General features: G+C 41.9%; 1 long non-coding RNA gene and 1 pseudogene across 1 annotated transcript in view; both read left to right on the top strand.

Moving 5' to 3' along the window:
- Positions 1 to 9,657, top strand: part of LOC147915242 (uncharacterized) — a 34,715-nt gene extending 25,058 nt beyond the window's left edge. The window contains exon 3 of the long non-coding RNA XR_015554214.1: positions 9,426 to 9,657. This is a non-coding gene — a long non-coding RNA (uncharacterized LOC147915242). The remainder of the gene's footprint in view (positions 1 to 9,425) is intronic.
- An 11,485-nt stretch (positions 9,658 to 21,142) lies between these two features.
- On the top strand, positions 21,143 to 21,986 carry LOC147915241 (RNA 2',3'-cyclic phosphatase ANGEL2 pseudogene; annotated as a pseudogene).
- Positions 21,987 to 23,169: the final 1,183 nt, after the last annotated feature.

Genomic DNA, 23,169 nt, shown 5'->3' with positions numbered 1-23,169 from the left:
TTTAGGGTAATTGATATTGGAAAAAAAGTCCATTGCCCACAGGAAGGCAAGTGGAGGAAAGAACCTGATAAATTTTCTCAGAGGGGAAATTAGATAGACTGTAAAATTATAATCACAAAGAATGTGACCACTCATCCATCAATAATCTCTATTATATAAGCTAAGATTTAAAGATGTCTCTCCATTAGGAAAGAAGGAAGGAGTGTGATGTACAACAGAGCTTGGAAACTGAAGGACTGGTACTGGCCATTAGCAGGGAACTAGTGAAGACAGACAGGCTTCCAGACCATTATGATTTTTCGTCAATATAGTGGACTAAGTGGACATGGGAGAGATTCATTGCCCTCCTTCCACTATCTTTCTCTAAACATATATAACTCCCTAAAAATAGGCTTAAATGCATAGCCCAGCTTACATGATTTAGGAAGGTGGTCCAAAATAAAAAGGAAACCAGAGCCAGAGTGGTAACTAAGAGCTGAAGCACCGTGGCCCAGGGGGTAGCATACCCAGATAAAGGTCCTGTTGATGAGGTTTTAACACACATACTGAGACAGACGAGTTCGTTCCAGGGCCATGGGAAAAGGAGACTCTCGCATAATGTCAGGGATCTCAAAATTCCAACCTTGTCATGAACTTATGAGTAGAAAAACTCTTCCTATTTGTCTGGGGAAGAAACCACAAAACATCTACTGTAGACCCTGGATTAAAAGAGCCATCTGCGATATATCTAAATGGAGGTGTGAGTCTGAGTTTACAATTTGGATATGGTGGGGAAAAAAAACATGCTAAGAAATTAATATAAAAATACTGAAATGAGTGAAACCACTAGAAACACAGCAGAAGTCCATGCAAATCTGTTCTATAAAGACATTGCTTTACCCCTTGTTATGCACTGAATTATGTCCCCCCACAATTCATATTTTGTAGCCCTATCCCCCATTGTGACTGTATTTGGGGATAGGTCTTGTAAAGAGGTAATTAAGATTACATGAGGTCATAAGGGTGGTGCCCTGATCAAATAGGACTGGTGTCCTTATAAGAAGTGGAAGAGACACCAGGGATGCTTGCACACAGGGGAAAGACCACATGGGGATACAGAAGGTGGCTCCGTGCAAACCAAGGAGAGACGCCTCGGGAGAAACCAACCCTGCCAACATCTTGATCCTGAACTTCCAGCCTCCACATTTATTTATGTGAGAAAATAAATTTCCATCATTTAAGCTCCCCAGGCTGTAGTATTTTGTTATCACAGCCTGAGTCGACTAAGACACTCCTGGATACACGGTACCCTGGATACTCTCAATGAAAATAAATTCACAAGAGAAATTAATAGATCTCACAGAGAACGAGAGAGTCACAAGAAACAATAAACAGGAGAATTTGCACTCTCCAAAACGAAAGGTAATTGAATAAGCTGGAAGAGGTTATAAAACAAGTTGGTTCAAGATATTTAGAGATAAAAGAAGGTATAGAAACCATAAATACAGAGTAATATGGGAAAGGAACACCTGTTTTTGAAAGGCAACCATAGATAAATTTTGGAAATAAAAGGTGTAATTATTGAAATTAAAAGTGCGGTGAGTGGGAAAACAGCACATTAGACCTAGGTAAACAGAAAATTAGTGAACTGAAATATAAATCGAAAAAAATATCTATAGCATAGGGATAAAAATAGCAAAGAGAGGCTAAGATACATGAAGGATAGAAAGAGAAATGCCCATATACGTCTCGTAAGAATTACAAAAGAAAATAACGGGGGGGGGGCAGTATTTGAAAAGTTAAAGGCTGAAAAATTTCCTGATTGAAGAAGGAATCCATCTTCAGATCAAAGGAATATATCAGGACCTGAGCAGGAAAAATGAAAACAAAATCCCATCTAAACATATTGTAATGAAATGGCACATCATCAAAAACAAGGAAAAAGTCTTAAAAGCTACCAGATCACTTATCAAAGAATGGCAATCATCCTGAGAAGACTCAATGACAGAAGTCAAATGATGATGGAGTGATATTTCAAAGTTCTGAGAGAAATGACTGTCTCCATAGACTTCCATCCAGTGTTGCTATCATTCAAGAGTGAGAGAAAAGTCAAGATGTTTTCAGATGAGTCAGTTGACTATTTACGGACTTCCCTGAGACAACTGGTTAAAAATGTACCACAGAAGAATGAATTTGAGTAGTGTGCAAGAAGCACATGGTAAATACGTTGGTAAATCTAAATCAGCATTTACTGTACATGATGATAGTGATGATGCTGACTAATGAGATGGAGGTCAGGGGTAAAAACAAGATGGAATTCAAGCACCAGCAAATGAGAATGTGGCAGATAGAAGAGTTCTAAGGTCTTTACATTGTTAAGAAAAAGGACAGAAATATTAATTGACTTTACTTTATATTTATCTAAGTAAATATTTGTGTTAAAAATTGAGAATAAATTAACAGAGGGGAGTGGCAAAGGAAAATGAAGACAAACCTGATCAATTCAATAGAAGTCAGGAAGAGAGGGAGGGACCATGGTAAATGGAAAACACGGAATAAGATGATAGAAAAAAATCCAAAGTATCAGTAAGCAACACAAACGTAAGTAGATTTCATTTGTCTCTTAAAATACAGAGACTGTCAGACTCCACTTACAAAATCCAGCTAGATGCTTCTCTACTCTTCCTGGCTTGCATTTTTACTAATGAGAAGTTAGTCTGCTGTCATTCCTGTCTTTGTTACTCTCTATGTAACGTGTCCTTTTTTCTCTGGCTGCTTATAAGTTTTTTTAAATTATTGGTTTTAAGCAATTTGATTATGAAATTATAGTGGCATCTATCCCCAAATTGACCTACAGATATAACACAATCATAACAAGCTTTTAAAAAAATTTTTTTATAGAGATTGATAAGCTTATTGTAAAATTTACATGAATATGCAAAGGACCTAGAGTAGCCAAAAAACTTAAAAGAAAAAAGTTGGAAGACTTTAGTACCTGATTTATACTACCTGATTTCTAAACTTATTATAAACCAATAGTAATCAAGACAGTGCAGTCAAGACAAATAGATCAGTGGAACAGAACAGACAGTGCAGAAATAGACCCACACCTATGGTAGGTGGAATTTTGACAAAGGCAATTCAGCAGAGAAAAAACAGTCTTTTCAACAAATGGTACTGGAAAAATTGGATACCTATACGCAATAAGAAAATGAACTTCAATCTATACCTTGCACCATATACATAAATTAAATGGATCAGAGACATAAATGTAAGAACTAAAACTAAAAAACTTCTAGAAGAAAAATAAGAAAAAATCTTTGGTTTGGCAAAGATTTCTTAAATAGAACACAGTAGCACAAACTATGAAAGCAATCCCTCCCTCCCCTCTCCACATCCCCCTACCTGTTTCAGACACTGCTGATGTTCTTTCTGTCACTATGGAATAGTTTGAATTTTCTAGAAATTTCATGTAAATGGAAGCATACAATAGACAGTCATTCGTGTCTGGCTTCTTTCTCTTAGCAGAATATTGGTTCATTCTTGTTGCGTGTATCAGTAGTTGTGTTTTTTTTTAATTGCTAAGTAGTCTTCCATTGTATGGACATGTTTCACATTTTGTTTATCCATTTCCCAGCTAATGGACTTTTGGGTTGTTTTCACTTTGGGGCTATTATGAATAATGCTACTATGAATAGTCACAAATGAATGGATGGATATAAATCCTTGTGTGTGGACATATGTTTTCATTTCTCTTGGAGTTTTTCATTTCCCTAAGAGTGGAATTGCAAGCTCATATGGTAAGTGTATATTTAACTATTTAATCAACTTCCAAAACAATTTACAAAGTGGCTCTTATCACTTTAATTCCACCAGAAATGCGTTAGTGTTGCAGTTTCTCCATATCCTCACTAACACTGGTTATTGTCTGTTTTTTTGAGTAGAGCCATTCTAGTGGGTGTATAGTAGTATCTTATTTTTATTTTAATTTCATTTTCCTAATGATATTGAGTATCTTTTCATGTACTTATGGATCATTAATACCTCATTTTTGGTGACTATGCAAACATTTTGTCCATTTAAAAACTTCAATTGCTTTTATTAGTATTGATTTATAAGAGTTCTTTATATATTCTGGATACAAATCCTTTGTCAGATATGTAATTTGCAAATATTAACTCCCAGTGTGTGGCTTGTTTTTTCATTTTCTTAAGGTGTCTTTTGAAGAGCAAAAGTTTTTTATTTTGATGAATTTTAGTGTACCAATTTTTTCTTTAATGTATCATGCTTTTGGTATCATATATAATAAATCTCTCTCTAGTCTAAGGAGCCTAGACGTAATTTCTCCTATGTTTCTTTCCAGAAGTTTTATAGTTTTATTTAGTTCTTAAATTAGATCTATGATACATTTTAAATTACTTTTTGTTTATTGAGTTCATTAAAAAAATTTTTTTTCGAGTACTTGGATAGTAAGTTGTTTCTGCACTATACGCTGGACAATAAATACAACCAAGAAAAAGACTGTCTTTATATACAAGACAGATTGAACAGTCACACATAAGCACATAAGCATAATTATAGTCTGGAAAATTTTATACCATTCAGGACTTTCTGTTAGAAAGAGAAAGCATTTATTCCAGCTCCCATCTCACACTGATTAAAGGTTTGCCCCAGGGGCACTAACTCTCTCACACTTTCAAGTTGCATATATGTAGACACTGAACATTTCCTGGGTGCTCTATGCCATGGGGTCAACAGGGAAGCCCCAGGATACAAGCAAGAGACCACAGCACGTGCCTGAGGCAAGATGCTCCCAGGTTGTACCCGCACGAAACTAGTTGGAGCCCATGAGAACTGGTCGCAGTGGCTGGAATGCAAGTCAGGTAAAGCAAGGGATCTTGAAGTGATGCACAAGAAGTGTCCAATACAATGTCTTATCTCTGTCTCCAAAAAGAGGAGCTGTAGTCGCAGGACTATTTTTCTGGACCACTAAGTGACAGAGTGTAAACGTGGCATGGTTGAAATCCGATTGCACGGCAACAACAGCGTGAAGCAAATTCTCCCTGTCACAGCAAGGGGGACAGCTGCATTAGCAGCCGGAAGTAGCAGATTAACCTCGGGCAAAGGAGGCTTAGAGGGAGACTGGGGGCAAGACCAAGGGCCAGTTTCAAGAGCAGTGATGCTCCCGAGTCCTCAGGTATACTCAGTGTGGCCTGACCAAGGCTCCTGGATGACTGCCGCGGGAACTAGCAACAGGCGTGCTAAGCCGGACTGTGCGGGACTAAGGTGGCAAGACCTCCAGTTTCAAGGCCACTGTGGATTAAGGGGCATCTGGAAAATTCATTACGTAAACTTGCCAGGCAGGCTGTTATCTCACCTAAGGTGTTGCAGGGATGAGAATGACCTCACATACAGAAAGGCGCCTTGGGTAGGAGGCTACACTGGATCCTTAAAAGAAGCAGGAACAGTGCCTTCTGGAACTGGGGAGAGTAGAGGGCTGTGCCCTCTATCAGACTTGGGTGGATCAGAGAGATCTGAACCCTCCCAGGGAGGAGTGAACCTAAGGTTGTGGCATGAGAACGTGTGTCACCATCTAATCCAAGGGTGGTACTCCAAATACTTAACCATGGGCATGGCATGGGCACTGCCTAGTAAGAACGGATGCTAGCTGTAAACAATCAGCGGGTCCTACTGGGGCACACCCATGAACACTGGCCCTGACCCGGGCCTTGTCTTACACCAGCTAATGCGGCTTACAGCAAGGGTAACATTAGGTTAAAACCAGGTGACATTAGATTTATTCTTGTGTGCTGTGATCTATTCATAGTTGCTGCCTGGTGTGCTGTCGAGAAGAATTCTAGTAGTTGTGTCCCAGCTGAGCGGGAAAGCATGTGTGATCAGTGATCAATTTGTGATGTCCCCTATGGTCACAGTGAGGCACATGTCAGCACTTGGGCTGTTATAGACTAACTGGCCCTGGGTTAAATGGTTACATTCACTCATTCAACAAACATTTATTGGTCAGCCCTATGTGTGTGGCCCCTTATTAAATACAAAGTTGATACAAAGATGAAAAAGGCACAATTCCTACACTGAAGAAGATCTCACCCTAGTTAGGAAGGCAGATATGTAGATAGACCATTTTAACACAAATGAGAATTAGATCAAGAGATATACACAAAGTATCATTATAAAAACATAAAAGAACATCACGTTAATAGAATTTTCCAGGTATATTAATTTAGATATGGTCATAAATGTATTAAATCAGAGTTCATATAAGGAAAAGAGAAGAATTAGGGTAGAAAAGACCCACTTTATAAACTCACCTTCCCAACGTGCTGAAGGCTTGGAAAGCTAAAGAGTCTGAGTTGTCACCACCTTCATTATCCAAGCTTATCAAGATTTTTTGGGTATGTAGATTAGGTCTAGAGCAAAAGAGTGGCCAATTAGTAAGCTTCTGGTTTTCACACAAGTACACTTTTTGTGAATTGGTCCATGCACTCCGAAGCACTCCATGCTGCCATCACGCTGCTGTGCACAACTCCACGATGGGCTTTGTCAGTTGTAGGCAGTGGGGGAAGAGAGAACTAGTGAGCAGAAGAAAAGTCTTTTTTTTATTTATTTTTTTTTTGTGAGGAAGATCAGCCCTGAGCTAACATCCTGCTGAATCCTCCTCTTTTTTGCTGAGGAAGGCCGGCTCTGAGCTAACATCTATTGCCAATCCTCCTCCTTTTTTTTCCCCAAAGCCCCAGTAGATAGTTGTATGCCATAGTTGCACATCCTTCTAGTTGCTGTATGTGGGACGCGGCCTCAGCATGGCCAGAGAAGCGGTGCATCGGTGCGCGCCCGGGATCCGAACCCGGGCCGCCAGTAGCGGAGCGTGCGCACTTAACCGCTAAGCCACGGAGCCGGCCCAAAAAGTCTTAATAAAGACTCTTTAATTCTCAACTACCTTAAAAAGAGAAATATACAAATGGAAAGAAATCACTAAATCTGCTTACCTCTGAAGCTAATCCTTAGAAAGCAGCATCGCTTGTTTTAAAAAAAAGCACATAAGATCAGACTAAACACAGTTAATTCCACCAAATAGATGGAATATTTTCTTCAGGAAGACCAAATGCGACCACATTGTTATCCCTTTTTTCCACTCTGGATGTGGAGAGCAGCCAGGAGTTTTGACTCTGCTTTCTCTGGCACATCCGGGCTGAACAATGGGCCCCATGAACCATCTACTCCAAGCTTAACCTCAAGCTGAAGGTGAAAGTGTGAGGAAACTGAAGCACAGAGAGGTCAAATGACTTGCCCCAAATCATTCATTCCTTCCTTTCACAAATATTTGTTGAGCATCACTCTGTGCTGGGTTCTGTACAACATCTGCAGGACCACACTAAGGAGGCAAATTCCAGAATGGAATCTGTAATCTTAAATACCAAATTAGGGCTTGTTTCACTGCCCCACTCCGCCCTGGCAGTCCCACCTGTGGGTATTCAAGGCACACAGGATTTGATTCCAGGAGACCAGGGCTTCCAGGACTGCAGGGCAGAGATGAGAATCGGTGAGTCTCAGTCTCGGATGAGGGAGAGGCTCTGACACTGCTTGAATACTGAGAGAACAGAAGTGACCGTAGCTTAGAAGAAGATTCTCCTAGTTCTGGAAGGGGGTGAAGAGTGGGCCCAGGAGTAGAGGGCCTACTACATTACAGAACTCCACATGGGGGCAAAACCTCAGGGAATGGCCTGCATGGTACACCCGGAGGGGTCATACCTTGGGTTCCAGGGTTCCAGCCTCAGCAAGCCTGTCCTCGGCCAGTTTGTCATGGAAGTTGTGGCCTCACCCATCCTTTAAGGACTATAAGAATTCAGACCCAAGAACAGAGGTCCTCCCCAAAAGCTAGCCTGCAGTGAGACTCCATGACCCTGAGAGGGTTGGAGGAAAGAACTGCAATAATGACCAAGATTAAATTTTCAACAAACTAGAGAGTGGGAGCTTGGGAGTTAATTTACTTTGATTTTTAAAAATAAAATAATATGTGTGTCTTTATCTGAAGCTCATGGTACTACTAAATCCATATGCACTACACATATTTATAGAACTATATAGGCTATTATTAGACCAATGTTTTTCAAGCTGTAGGTTGAGACCCACTGGCAGGTCATGAAATCAATTTAATGGATCTTGACCAGCCAGTTTTCTTTAAATGGAGTAGAAAAGAAAAAGAAATATCCAAGTGCTATTTCAGGATTTTTTTTTTTTTTCAGTTATAGATCCGTATGTGTATACAGGGTAGCAATGTAAGTGTATTTCATATTCCGGGTCATGGTCAAAAAGTTTGAGAAGCACTGAATCAGACCACATCACTATGAGTAATTCGCTCTCCACCAGCTAGTGGCATTTCCTCTCCTGTTTCTATAGGAGGAAATATATAGGCTAATGATTCTCAACCTTGGATCCTTAAAAGAAGTAATGGGGATATTACAAGCTATTTTTAGTAATAATAACCACCACTTATTCAGCATACCCTGGACAAGGGGTATATGGAGTATATCATCTCCATTTTCCAGATAAGTTTAGGTCACTCATACACATCTATTAAGTTGAAGAGCTGGATTTTAAATCCAGGTTCTTCTGACTCCCACACAATGTCTTTTCCAATATACTACACTGCATACCCCACCCTTCAAAAGTTCATAAAGCTTATTGAAAATAATATAAGTGCCTGCAATAAGGCTGCCCAGCCAAAAAGAAAAGAACAGATTGGAGAATATTTTGTAATGTTGGCTAATTCATGTAAAAAGTCAAGTAATAAGAAAACATGTGTGAAATATTTGATAAATAATATAGCAAAATAAAAATACCAGGTGGTATTAAGATCAGACAAGACTCTTTTGGTGTCTTTTCGTCAGATCTCTCAGCTCCAATAAATCATCTCACTACCACACAGGTCAGGATTAGCCTAATCATGCCATCTGGTGGGCTCTTCCTGGAAATTTCCGTGGGCACAGGAGCCTACGTCTGTCACCTCCTGTGTGTCCCTGTCCTGCTGCTGTTCTCTCCACTGGCCTTTCCTCTACTGCCCCATCTCCTTTTCACACAAGTGCACATCAGAGCTCTTTCCTTTTCCCGGAGCATCTGTCCTTCTCACTCTGAACACGGTCTTGTCAGTTTATCAGGTTTCACTTCTAGCAGAAAAAGACAAGCTAAGAGTCAAATTTATGGTCCATTTTTGTGTTAACCTCAGGCTCCTTCTCATATCCTTATCCTTGTTTTTATTCTTATTTTTTCTCTCTTACTTCAATTTTTATGTCTTCTTGTAACTCAGCAAGCCATCTAAATCCTTTCTGGAACAAGATAGGGGTGGAAATAAATTTTTTAAACTTATCAATAGAGGTAGTTTTGTGTTCCAGGTTTTCTAAGTCAACACTCTCTCTTCCTGTGTCTAACAGAGGCTTGGTGGAGCTGGTCTCCGGCATGGGAGATGACTGGGTCACCTTGGCTATCTACAGCATGGATCCACTGGGAGCCTGTTTTATTTTGACAACCGCATCTTTTTTCTTCTGGACCCAGAAACAATTACATCCAGGAATTGTCCAAGAATAGAAGAGACACTCCCAGTCTGAGAGCTAAGGTTCACCTGACTGATTCCAAAACAAGCTCATTCTCAGGTTTTGTTCTTTTTTTTCTTGACAATGTACCTTTAAAAGTAAACCAATGAGATTCCTTCATCATAATATTTTTGTCCTCAGCCTCGAGTCAGAGGATGTTTATTAAAGGAAGAAGGAACAGTACATTTAAAAACGAAGAGTCCTCAGGATTCCAGTTCCTCAGAACTAACTGTAGACTCGCGGTCCTCAGTGGGGAAACTCGGGCAGCCCTGTGCAGCCTCCCGCACACGGGTCTTCCACACAAAGCACCAAAGCTGCGCCACTGTATTGCTGTTTTGCTCATGCAGGCCTGAGCCGGTCTGGTAAGCAACCGCTGTCCACTGAGTGCCTGCTATGTGCTAGAAAAATGGTTTTTAAATTTATATTTCTAAGCAGGAGAATCTTTTAAAAAATGAAATATGACACTGAATTTCAATACATAAGTGGTAGGCGGAGCTGGCTGAAGTAAAGTGAGGGAGATGGGGGGTGAATAGCAGGAAAGAGAAAGCTTCTGTGACTGGACTATTTCATTCTTCATTCATTCACTCACTCACTCATTCATTCAGCATTTATTCCCATTTGGAGATTCGCTTTCCAGAATCCTTTAGCAAACCTGAAGAGCTTTGCGTTCTGTCTCAACAAGTCAGTGTTCCCCTATACATAATGCGAAAGGACCCTGTGAAGGTCTTCCTGTGCCTGCCTGCTCCTGACCTGGGCCCATGAGGCCAGTTCAAGGCTGTGGACAGTTACGAGTGTTGTATACTGCACAAGGACATTACATTCAAGGGGGCAGCTTTCATATGTATATCTATCAGGACAGCTTTCTGGCAGATGGAAGTACGGACTTGTACTAACAAGGTCTAATGTATTATGACAATTTTCCTAACAAATAGAAGTACAATTCCTTGAGGAAGATGTGCCTTTTCCACCAGCATAAAGGTGCTGTGCCACAGCCAGTTGGTACACCTCTCCAGATTTGCTTGTCCTGACTCCTGGGCCCTAGCTGCTTGCTCCAGAAACAGCCCCACTTGCCACACCACCGCCCAACACTGCCACCTGCCTCAGCCTCCCCCCGCATGGCTGCCATAACATCCACTGCGGCTGGGGCTGAAGCCCTAGCTCCCAAGTGTGAGCAGATCCCCAGAGGCTCTGACTGCCCCTGGGTAGTGTGCGCGTGCACACACACACACACAGGCCTGGGGTGGGGGAAGGTTAATGCCCCATGGAGTGCACTTGGACCAGTGAGAGTCAGGAGATGGGAGGGAGCTGACAGGTAAGTTGCTCACTCATTCTCCACCCCCAGTGGCTAGTCTAAGAGCAGTGGTTCCATGCAGCCTCTCCAGAACATCCTGGGCACCACTACTCTCTTCCTCTGAGGCTGGGCCAACTTTGAATTGCACCACCTTTTATTTGTTTTCCCTCCTTCCCTGCCTCAGGGTCCTTTCCCTTCCCCCCATGCCCTGGGCTGTTGTCTGAGGAACCTGGCCCAAGGCTAGCAGCTAGGCTAATAGCTTCTCTGGGCCAGTCTGTACTTAAAAATGCACATAGAAACACATATCATATTCCAACGCTTTGAAAAGCAATTTGGGTCTTTATGGAAGTGTTTTTGAGGATATGTAAAGAGAAGGGAGTTTGCACCACGTGCCACATGGAAAACCTTCCTAAAACCCTCCTTTCCATATCACCCTCCCCCCAAAGTCCCACTCCCTACTCCAGCTGCTCAAATTTCCCTCTAGTACCTCCAGTCCCTCAAAACCCTTCCCCTCAGCCTTCCTCCCACCAAACTAGAAATCTCCTCTAACTTTCCTCTCCCTTCTCTGGCTCTCCCTTTATTATACACATTTCTCATTTGAATTTCCCCTTCCCCATCCACCTCCAGGAAAGGCCTGGTGCATAACCAAACAAAGGGTCACTGCTCCTTAGGAGGGGGACAGGGCTGTGGTCACAATTATAACCCAGGTTGTTGTCATTATTATCCAGCCACATTTCTTACCCCATTTGACCTTGAGACTGTGGGAGATCAAGATTTGGCCACCCTGAAATATCTCTCTTTACCTTGATTGTTTTCTCTGACTGACATTTGACCTCCCCCACTAACTGTCTAAAGAATTTGACCTAGTAATTTCTTCCTGGAACAGATCTTCCATCTGATGGCTGTAATATAATGCTAAATAGATGTTACAATAGGAAAGGCAGCAACAAGCCCATCTTATCAGAAGTTCTGCCTCTCTGGCCACATTATCTGGATGGTCCTGCGAGGAGTTGCCAGACAAACATTTACGTTTATAAGGGAAATCTACATTTGTAAAGGTATCTCCCTCTCTGTATTGGGAAGAGGGGGGTGACCTCATTTCTAGAAACTTATCAATGTGGAAAGTGAGGCCTTAAATCTGCATAATAACCTTACCCTTGTTTACAGTGCTTTGGTGGTAATCTCCTGTAACTGACACCTCCCACCCCCAAGATCCTCCTTTGTCTTTAGCTGAACATGGTATTTAGGACGAGAATTTCTGCTATTGTGTTGAGAAACGCAGTGTCCCTGGTTTCTCCCATGTATACATGTTATTAAACTTGGTATTATTTTCTCCTGCTAACCTGTCTTGTTAAGGATTTGGCCAGCCATAAGAACCTTAAGGGAAAGGGCAGAGGGAGATTCTCCCTCTTCCCCCACAAGACCAATGGTGTGTGTTGGATCGAGGGCTGGCAAGGTCTAGGGGGCTGTGGCCGTGCACAGCTGGCTGGCGCACACAGGGGTGAATCAGCGGCAGGCCCCGTGCTCCAGGCAGCCTGGCCCTCTGAGCAAAAGGGGCCCTATTCAGGGGTGGCTCTCTCCCCACTGCAGCCCCTCCCAGCCCAGGTCTCATCCCCTGCACACAGGATGTCTGGTCCCCTCCTCCCCCATCTCACAGGATCACCTGAGCCTCAGAGAGGAAGGAAGTGACTGGAGCATCTGAGGGACGTGAGGCAGTCTTCCTGCTCAGAGGACCCACATGGCGAGGAAGCAGGCAGCCCCGAGTCATGCTGAGCTGGCTGTGACTCAGTGGGGGCAGCGGGCCCCCTTGCTGCAACACTTGAAGGCTGACCCTGGGGGGTTTGTTACTCAGCATAGGATGTGCCCCACTTGTTATCTGCAAAAAACAGGGCAGTCTCCTGGCAGACTGCTCCTCTTGAACAATAAGCAATCGTTTTCCTCCTCAAGGTGCAGTTTCTCTTTGACGCAACCAAAGACAAAAACAAAGTATGCTCCTGCTGCGAGGAGGAGGTGGTGGTGGGAGTAATGCCGGTTCAACACAAGGTTGACATGAGGGAAGCCGTACCGTAGAAAAGAAGCCCTATTGTAACTTTGAATGACCTCTGACTGACTAACCCAGACAAGCTCTGTAGACTTTACGGCCCCTCCCGGCTGCTATAAGTCGATAACTTTGTTTTCTTGAGTTCCTTAGGAATGTGATGATCCCTGGGCAGAGAGTCTATGCTGACAGCCATCATCAATGACCACTGAAAGATCAGGGTGTAGGGCGCTGGCCCCGTCTCTGATGCATGTCCAGTAAAACAAAGGACTATCAGGAACTAAGACCAAATGTCTGCTCCACCCGGAGATCAGATGGATGCCCCCACCTGGAGACCAGCTGCCTCCCTGATCCGGAGACCAGCCCCCTATATAACTGGCCTGTAGTCTCTGGTCTGTAAGATAGTTCTTTCAGACATTAGTCTATCATCTTCCTCCTTGCTAGCAAGCTGTAATAAAAGGTCCTTTCTCTCCTACCTCCTTGCCTCTTGACTATTGGCACGTCTTGGGGCAGATGACCCCCCTTGGGAAGTAACAGGAGCTGCCCCTGGGGGACCCAGCATGTCTCTGTCAAAGGACCAGCCAGGAAGGGAGAACAAGCTCCCACGGCATGTGTTGCCAGCACAGCGCACTGCACAATTCAGTTGGCCCTCTGTGTTTTTTCCCCAACTGCCTCCTCTTTCAGGTTCCCTGGGAGCTGAAATGTGAGTCTCTGAACTGGATGCACCACAGTGCCATCCTAAGCACGTTGCCTGGCAAATGGGCCTCAGTGGAAGTTTCTCTTCTGGGTTTGGTGAGTCAGGGCTGGCTCACCCACAAACACCATGCAGCAGCCCAGTGACTAACGTGCCTTAGGGACAAGAGGAGCCATCCCCACTCCATCATCTCAGTGGGGCCCCTCGTTCCTGCAGCCTGGGCTGGTGCGGTCCATCTCACAGTGAAAGAGAAGGCTTTAAATGCCAATGGTCCAGGCGAGGTGCATGCACAACAAAGACCAAGAATAGGCAGCAACTTGTCGTAAATTCCGTGAGGCAGGAAACAACCACCCCAAGCAGAAAGAGGACCCAGGCTGGCCCAGAGCTGGCCCATTAGTCACGTTGAGTCTCACCGTTTCCTTAGGGAGAATGAACTGAAGACAGACTCCAGAGCTTGCTGTATAAAGAACGTGTAGTTCACTGCGTGTGAGTAAACTCATATGATTCTGATTCTATGCAATTGATTGATTCAGCCGTTTTAGAAAAATTATGCTGTTATGAACTTAAAGTCTGCAGTTTGTTAAAATGTAAGTATCCCTGGCTAGGGATACCCAAAACTCAGCAGGCCCTACCTTTTAAATAGTTTATTGTTGGGGCCAGCCTGGTGGCGCAAGTGGTTAAGTGCGCGCACTCCGCTGTGGCAGCCCAGGGTTCACCGATTTGGATCCCGGGCGCGCATCGACGCACTGCTTGTCGAGCCATGCTGTGGCGGTGTCCCATATAAGGTAGAGGAAGATGGGCACAGATGTTAGCCCAGGGCCAGTCTTCCTCAGAAAAAAGAGGAGGATTGGCATCAGGTGTTAGCTCAGGGTTGATCTTCCTCACACACACACACACACACACACACACACACACACACACACAATAAATAAATAAATAAATAGTTCATTATTAGTTTTAATTTTGAATAGGTAATAATTCATATATTCAGATATCAAATCCATATAAAATGACAGACATTAAGAATTCTCTCTCCCACACTGTCTCCAGTCCCCATTGCCCCTATGCGTAGGTAACCACTTTTATTACTTTCTTGTGTACCCTTCCAGTGTTTCTTTATGCAAATACAAACAAAAATAAATATATTTATGTGGTAGTCAGAATATCGGCCCCCCCAAAGATGTCCACATCCTACTCCCCAGAACCTATAAATATATTTCCTTACATGGCAAAGGGGACTTTGCAGATGTGATTAGGTGAAGGGTCTTGAGATGGGGCGGTTATCCTGGATTATCCAGGGGGGCCCAGTGGCCTCACAAGGGAGGGAGGCAGGAGGGCAGAGACAGAGGAAAAACAGCGAGAGATTGGAAGATGCTACACCGCTGGCTGAAGACGGAGGAAGGAGCTACGAGTCAAGGAATGCCGGGGGCTTAGAAGGTGGAAAAGGCCAGGAAATGGATTCTCCCCTAGTGCCTGCAGAAGGAACCTGCCCTGCCTACCCATTTCAGACTTCTGACCTCCAGACTAGCAGAAAATAAATTTGTATCGTTTTACACCACTAAGTTTGCAGTAATTTGTGACAGAAACAACAGGAACCAAACCCAACTTATTTTCACCCTTATCTTAAACAAAAGTTAGCACATCCCGTATTGGCTGTCCCAGAAGTCTTGGTGCAGTTTTAGTCTGTAATACTTCAGAAGTATGAATGCTACAAACTTATAAACAACATCATTTGAAAGTTTTATTATTTGAATCTCTTTTACTCTTATTTAGTTAGGTGATTTTTATGTAATACATTTGATTTTAATTTTGTTTCAGTATCTCTGATTGAGGATAACAAATACCGACTGAAACAAAAGCATTAAAGTCAAAATTTGTTATTCCAAATTCACAAGACTATATAAGTGAATAAGAAATGTATGCAATTAAGTTTTCACATAATTCTTTTTTTAAGTTTATAGCATTTATACCTCTGACGTTATTAAGGTTTAAAACTGCACTAAGACTTTTGGGACACAATATATGTTCTTCAGCACTTTGATTTTTGTTCAGTCAATAATACATCTCAGAGGCCTCTCTATGTCAAAACATAAGAGCCTCCTAATTCCTCTTACAGCTGCACAGTGTCCTGCCACGTTGGTGCACCAGACCCCTGTTGATGGATACTTGGGTTGTTTCTAATCACAAAGAATGCTACAGTGAGTAATCTTGCACATATATCATTTTGTACGTGGGCAGGTCACTCACAGGGCACATTATCAGAAGTGGGGACGTGGGGTCTAACCCTTCTTTTTAGAACAAGAATAGGGTATGGCGGAGTGTTGGCAAAGATGGCTGTGGTAATCTCTCCCATCTCTGTGTGCACATCCTTTGCAATGTGACTTTGCTGCCCCTGTCATCAAGAGATAGAGTTCATATCTCCATCCTGGAATCTGGCTTGTGACTTGCTTTGGCTAATAGAATGTGGAGAAAGTGCTGTTGTAGGACTTCCAAATCCTCAGCCTCAAAGGCCCTGTAGCAACTTCTCTCTCTCTCAGAACCATGAGTCCTCCAAGTGCAGAAGCCTGGGCTAGGCCCCATGAGGCTGTGAGACCTGTGGAGAGAGAGACGCAGCCAACAGCCAGCACATATAAGGAAGACCATCCAGCCTCGGCGGAGCCGACAGATGACTGCAGCAGCAGAGGGCCCCCAGGAGAGACAGCAGGAACGCCAAGCTAGGCCAGCCCAATCGCCAACCCAAAGACCCAGAGGTGTGTAAAGCCACTCATTTTTTTAGGTGATTTATTATGCAAAAATAGACATGTGATACCTCAAGGAAGAAGTTTCTCTTAACAAGACTTACTTTGAAAGGATGTGTATATAATATGCCAGCCACAGCAAGTCAATGACCTAGTTCTAGGGCTGATGACTCTCAGAAGTTTTCTGAGCAAGCCCAATTCAGCAAGTCTTGTGCTTAGCGGTAGCTGTTGTAACTGTTGATACACACCTCAACCCTGAGCATGCTGAAAAACCAGTGGGTCCACCAAACTATCTCACTTTCAGAAAAAGACAATAGAAGGCTGGTGAATATTGGAGGGTAGTTAGATTAGGGGTTCCTCTTCATGAGGCATCACATTTCACTGTTGGGCGAGTTCCATCGTTAAGGAACACACTCCCCTACTCATCCCTCTGGCACACACCAGGCTCTTCTCAGTCCAAGACTCAGGAAAACAAAGAGTCGGAGAATGCCCTGGTTAGCTTACTCTGGCTCAAAGGAAAGAGGACATTTGATTTCAATTTATGAACTAGCACACCAGTGTTTTTCAAGATCAAGAAAATGAATTTAATGTGCCACATTAAATTTTTTAAATGATATTTATAGAGCCATGTTCATAGCAGCATTATTCATGATAGCCAAAAGGTGGAAGCAACCCAAGTATACATTGATGGATGAATGGATACACAAAATGTGGTCTATCCATACAATGGAATATTATTCAGCCTTAAAAGTATATTTTGGTAAGGAAATAAGCCAGGCACAATAAGACAAAGACCGTATGATTCCACTTATATGAGGGACCTAGAGTAGTCAAATTCCTAGAGACAGAAAGTAGAATGGTGGTTGCTAGGGCCCCGGAGAGGAGGAAATAAGGAGTTATTGTTTAATGGGTAGAGTTTCAGTTTGGAAAGATGAAAAATGTTCTAGAGATGGATGGTGGTGATGGTTACACAATAGTGTGAATGTACTTAATGCCACAGAACTATATACTTAAAAATGGTTAAAATGGTAAATTTTATGTGATGTATATTTTACCACAATAAAAAAATAATTATAATAAAATGAAACAGAATAAAATACAGGCTACATGGATGTGTTCACTGTGTGATAATTCATCAAGCTCTACACTTATAATCACATACTTTTCTATGTATTTGGTATGGTTCAATAAAAGAATTATTAAAAACTAGAATAGAATAGAAAATATCAGAGTACATTGCCTGTAATAAAGGTAAGTGTTGTTTTGTGAAACTTTTATTATAGTTGGGTGTGTGTGTGTGTACTGAACCATGATGTAAAATGTATTTCTGATTGTGGTTTTAAAAAATTGAAAAAACATTGTGCCAGGGGCTAGTCTCCATTTCCCATTGTTGTGGCTCCTACCTTTTTGAATTTGATATGCTTTTCCCAGCGGAAGTAATTTAATTTTGATATTCATTTATTCAAGCAGAAAAAAATCCTTTCCCTGGGGTCTTCTCTTCATCATTATCATTTTTCTCCATCTGACTGCTCATGGTAACTAGATTTGTGTGTTAGATCCGGTGAATTCATGTACAGACATTCTATCATCTGCTCCATGGACTGTTTGGGGAAGCATTAGCATACATTGTGATGTGAGATTATGATGGGGGCTTTCTGCTTCGATTCAGAAAAACTAGAGTTCCCTTAAGTCATAGAGTGTTTGAATTTCAAGTCCTTAGTGGTTATGACTTCTAAACCTCTTCTGCTCAAAGGCATCTGCTTTATAACATCCCTAGCAGTGGGTTGTTCATCTTGTGCCTGAACACTTCCAATGACAATGAGGCACTAAATTCATTGAGTAGCTTCCATTGCTAGAAAGTGTATAAGAGCAGCTTCATGGCAGAATTGGGTGGTGAATCATGCTAGAGCCTGTAGAGACATCTCTGATCAGCTAAGCTGTGGTCAAACAAACAGGTGCCTGGACATAATTGTTACCCACATTTCAAAGGCATCCTTCACAGGGCATGTGTGCGGGCTTACAAGAGTGCACTTTAATGTTCCGTGTGTTTTAACAGAAGTGAGCACTTAACACCAGGCACCTCTAAAATAGAAGGATAGGAGCCATTTCTCTGGGGATTGTGAACAAAGGACCAAGGGGCGTTGTCCACTGGTCATTCCAGTTTACACTTGTGGTCTTGGGGAGAGAGACTCTCATGACCTGGGGGATCTTCCTCTTGGATGGATGTGGCTCTGCTCCTCATACCCTCCCTGATATAGGGACCCACCTCCAGTTGGGAGTGGAGAGGCCTGAAGTGCTCCAGGAACACTTGTGGCTGGTGGGTGTGTCTAATTCTGGGGATTAGTATTTGGAAGTCCACGGGCCTGATTATATAAGCCACATTCTCCAATACCTGTTTTATCTATAACAAAGGTGATATTTTGGCACTCCTTTTTCTTACATTTTTATTTTACAGGATGTTGCTCGATAGGCCTCCTTGGATGACAACAACAAAGACTGCTATACCCAAATGGCTGATGAAAGTTGCACAATTGTGCAGATTTGTGGAACTACAAGTTAGACTCAGGCTCTCTATGGCTACTCCTCAGTCCTTTCACCTGGCTTTGGCCAATTTCCTTTCCCATCCTCCTCATCAGTTATTCCAAAACTTCCCCAAGCATGAAGGCTCTTACCCAACCTTCCTACTGCCAAGGCACAACATCATTGCTCCAACCTCGAGAAGAAAGTGAGGCAGAAACATCTCAACTCCCTCCTTCCCCTCTATGAAATCTTCTCCGAGGAAAATAGAGAACATATCAATGTCACAGATGTTCTGAAATTATTAGACTTATAGGCAGAAGGAAAAAACCTTATGGTGGTGAAGCTCTTCAGTTACCAGTACACTGTGCAAGAAAAATTAAATGAAACAGTAGATAAAACAAAAACTAGAATAGAAGAAGAAAAGAAACAAAGGAAAAAGAAGTAGAAGAAGCCCCATAGAAGACGCAGTTATTTAACAGCACTCCTGTCTCATGTTCATAGCATATCTATTTCTACTTAAATTTCCCCTGAGACTCGGAGGCAATTCCCTAAACTTATGCCCCAGTCCATCCTTTCCAATCCCCTCAAGATGCTGCTTCATCAGTTACTCCTTGTCCTCCCAGGTTGTCATCTCTCCTTTACCACTAACTTACCTCCTCAGCTTAAAACAAACTCTCCTATCCCTGAAACACCCCTTGATCCTGTGCCCTGCCTGTTATCACCCCATCTCTCTTGATATTTACATCCAGACATCTCAGACATCCTTTATTCACTGTCTCCACATCCACACTTCCATTCACCCTTCCATAATCTGCCCCATGCTTCCACCGCTGCCCTAAAATTATGGTTGCAAAGAGCATCAATAATACCCTCAAATCTACTGAGCGTGGTCCAGACATGTATTTGACTGTGCTACTTTCTTCTCCTTGAACGTTTTTCCTCTCTTGGTAGGGAACCTGTTTTAAGCATATTTCTATACCAGTGCCTGACATGAAGCCGATCATGATGAATGCTTAATACATTTCCAGCTTTGGATGTCTGGGTTAAAACTGAGAGAGAAACGATGACCTCCTAACCAACACCAGATTACTGTCTCATAAAATTAAATTACAAGGGCAAACTTGGGAATTTCTGTGAACTTTTTCTATCTTATATATTTTTTCTAATTCTTCAGGGATCAGGACTGTTCTTTGAGTACCTAGAACTCTGCCAGAGGATAACTATACTAGATCATGGCTATTTCCCATTTTTCCATTTTCACGGGTATTTCTATAAAAATTAGTACTCTCTGTTTCTTGGTAACAAATTAATTTTGTTACTTCAAGGAAGTAAATAAAAATCTTAATGAAATTACTCCTCATCTGGGGCATATAGTAGTGATGGCTATATTAGATATGATTGGTGGATTAATTTGTCTCACATAAATGAAAATCCCTATAATACCCTGTTAGAGACACTAGCTTTTAGAACACTTGTCTACTAATCATTCAACTGTGTGAGTCCCAAGTACTCTAAGTACACTGGAACACTTTGGAAAAGTGGGGACTTTTGGAGCAATGGATCTATTATTTTGTCCCCCATCTCAGGATACCAAAAGAGAGTTTTCAACCTGTGAAACAGGACACAAAGCAAGAGTACGTATGGGCCCCTCAGATGAGTGGGAAAAGGCAATAGTGAAAGCTTACACACTGGTCTTCACAAGGAGTCACAGGAAAGTAGAACTCAAGGAGGCAAGTCAGCCCAGCAGTGATGGCAGTGATAGGGAGTGATAGGGACCACTTGGCACCTTGGCAGTTGATTCTCATGTACAGGCTGAGGCTGATGGTAAGACTGAACCTGAGAAGTGAATGGAAACGGAAGAAGAAAATGGAAATGCCACACTGTGCTTCCTATGAGTGGTCCTCACCACAAGACTCTGGTCAGAGACTGGATTACCTGGTGAGAGTCCACAGGGGGCCTGGACATTATTTTTGTGCTCCTTATCCCTATTTCAGTAAAAGGCAGTTTTCACTGAATTGGAGACCACTTTGTTTGAGCCTGGAAGTGAGTGTCAATAGTGAAATTGGAGACCTAACAACTTGACACAGACACAGATATCTTTGGCTCTTCTCTGTAGTTATACCATGAACTGTGAGGGAGATAAGTCTTCATCAAAAAGAAAGCACAATAGAGAGGTATTGCCAATATTTATGTAATCATAATACAGAAAAAGAATGAAGAAACTAGGAGACAAAATATTGACCTCAAAGGTATTAAGACAAAGCTGATTTTTTATTAATGTCCTATAATATACTTCAACAAGACTTACTGGAAGACAATTCACACACTATAGACATTGCCACTGGCCAGTGTTACACTGGAGTTTTAGGTTTCTCAGTATTCAAAGAAAGTAAAACATCTAATGTAAATGTACTTTGGTGGCAAGAAGTTCAAGGTCATTACGAGGCAGAGATTAAATCATGTTTGGAATCATTTGCCGTCACTGGGAATGTGAAATGTGGACAGGAAGAAAACATAACGACTGCCAGTTGCTTCACACATTTCAAATGTCCACTCTTATCAGTGAATCCATAGGATTCCTATCACATTGACATTCCTCTGTTGGAGAGAGAATGTTAGATTAGTGTTACTCTTGCAGCCCAAAATTGTGTGCTGCTCCCACAGTCTGTGTAGCTGGCACACATTTATTGTAAATCCAAGTTAATGTGATATTAAGCTGGCCCAACTGGCAATACTGGTGACAGAGATGTTCAGTGTAGCCCGTCGGAAAGATGAAAGGTTCTGCCCCATTATTGTGTGTGGTAAGTTTAATTCCATTCTTGTTCTCTGCTGTGTGGTTTCATAAATGATGGAAAATTGAATTATGAACCTGCCATAGGAAAGGAATCTGGCCAGGAACCATCATTATAGGAACAAAGAATTTTACCTATTCTAACTTAGCCCTCAAACCTGTGGGTATGAAGTAGAGCAAGTATCAAAAGTAGAAAAGACAGAAGGTGATAAGACACAAAGACAGCTGGAGAAAACAGAGGTCCTAAATGACTGCTGAAAAATTTTATCCTCAAATCTACGGCATTATTTTACCTCATTATTTGTTTACTACATCAATTTCTGTCACTAGAATCCTAGGAGTGAACACTTGTATTCGTGAAGTGCTACACCATGCCTTATATTTTCTACTTTTCAGTAAAGGAATATGTTGCCGGGCAGCCTTGGTTGGTAGCTTGAAACTCTAGCTACGCTATTACTCCAGAAAAAGACTTTCAAATTCATGAGCTTCCTGATGAAAATAACTGCTCAGCTCATCGGCCGTTATTGGCAAACTTAAGACTCGAGCTCTCACACCTCTTCCAATATACACACAATATTTTCTCCATACTATTTTCTTTTCAAAGAATGTGAAGTTGGTCCTAAGAGTTTGCATGTTGCTTATTAATTTTTCCATTGTGGAGTTGTTGAAGTTACATTAAATGATTGCAGGAGCGTCCTGCTCAATGAGATATCAGGACAAACAAGTTTACAATATTTTTTTCAATAAAGGAAAATATTTGCCAGATTAGTGAGACATAACTGGTTTTATTGTAAAATAGATGTAAATGCTTTTACATTTCAAATTCCAGTAAAATTGACAGTGGTTTTTAAATACAATGTACCCACTTTAGTCCTCTTTAGTAAGTTGTACCATGATTCAAAGTATCTTTACTTTGACTCTTGTGACAAATCACTAGTTTTCTTTCCAGAAGGTCTGATTTTATTGAAGGAATCCTGAGTTTGTAAAATATTAATTAGTTCATTTGAGAAATCATTATGAGCTGTTCACAAGTGTTCGACAAACCACTTTAAGTAATTCTTGTGGAGAAGAGAAATGCCTTTTTAGACAGTAAAAATATGGGTTTCCTAATCTATCTCATAACTCTCCTAAACAATCTAATATGACTGCATTTTGCTGGGGAAAGGTCTGGAAGATACAGGCCCACCATCATTAGGCAGAGGGCAAAGTACTTCACAGAGGCCCATTCTTTACATCTTGGTAACCTAACAGAGACATAAACTCCAGCATTCTGCCTTTGTTTCTCTGGCCTTCTTTTTCTATTTTCTATTCAGTCTCAAGAAAAGATCCCTTGGTCGGGATACAGGTTTTTTTTTACTGAACAAATTTATAGAAATTTATTTTATTAGGAAAATTGTTTTTGGAATGCAGAAGCAGCTATTATTGTTTTGAGGCATAAGCTGTTATGCCTCAAAAATGTTAAGAAAAAATGGTGAAAAATTGAAAGCTTTCCCCTAAGATTAGGAACAAGATA

The sequence above is a fragment of the Ceratotherium simum genome, chromosome 14 (assembly GCF_057802395.1).
Source record: "Ceratotherium simum simum isolate JZ-2026a chromosome 14, ASM5780239v1, whole genome shotgun sequence".
Taxonomy (NCBI): Eukaryota; Metazoa; Chordata; class Mammalia; order Perissodactyla; family Rhinocerotidae; genus Ceratotherium; species Ceratotherium simum.
The sequence above is the reverse complement of the archived record's forward strand: the minus strand, read 5'-3'. Positions and strand labels throughout refer to the sequence as shown.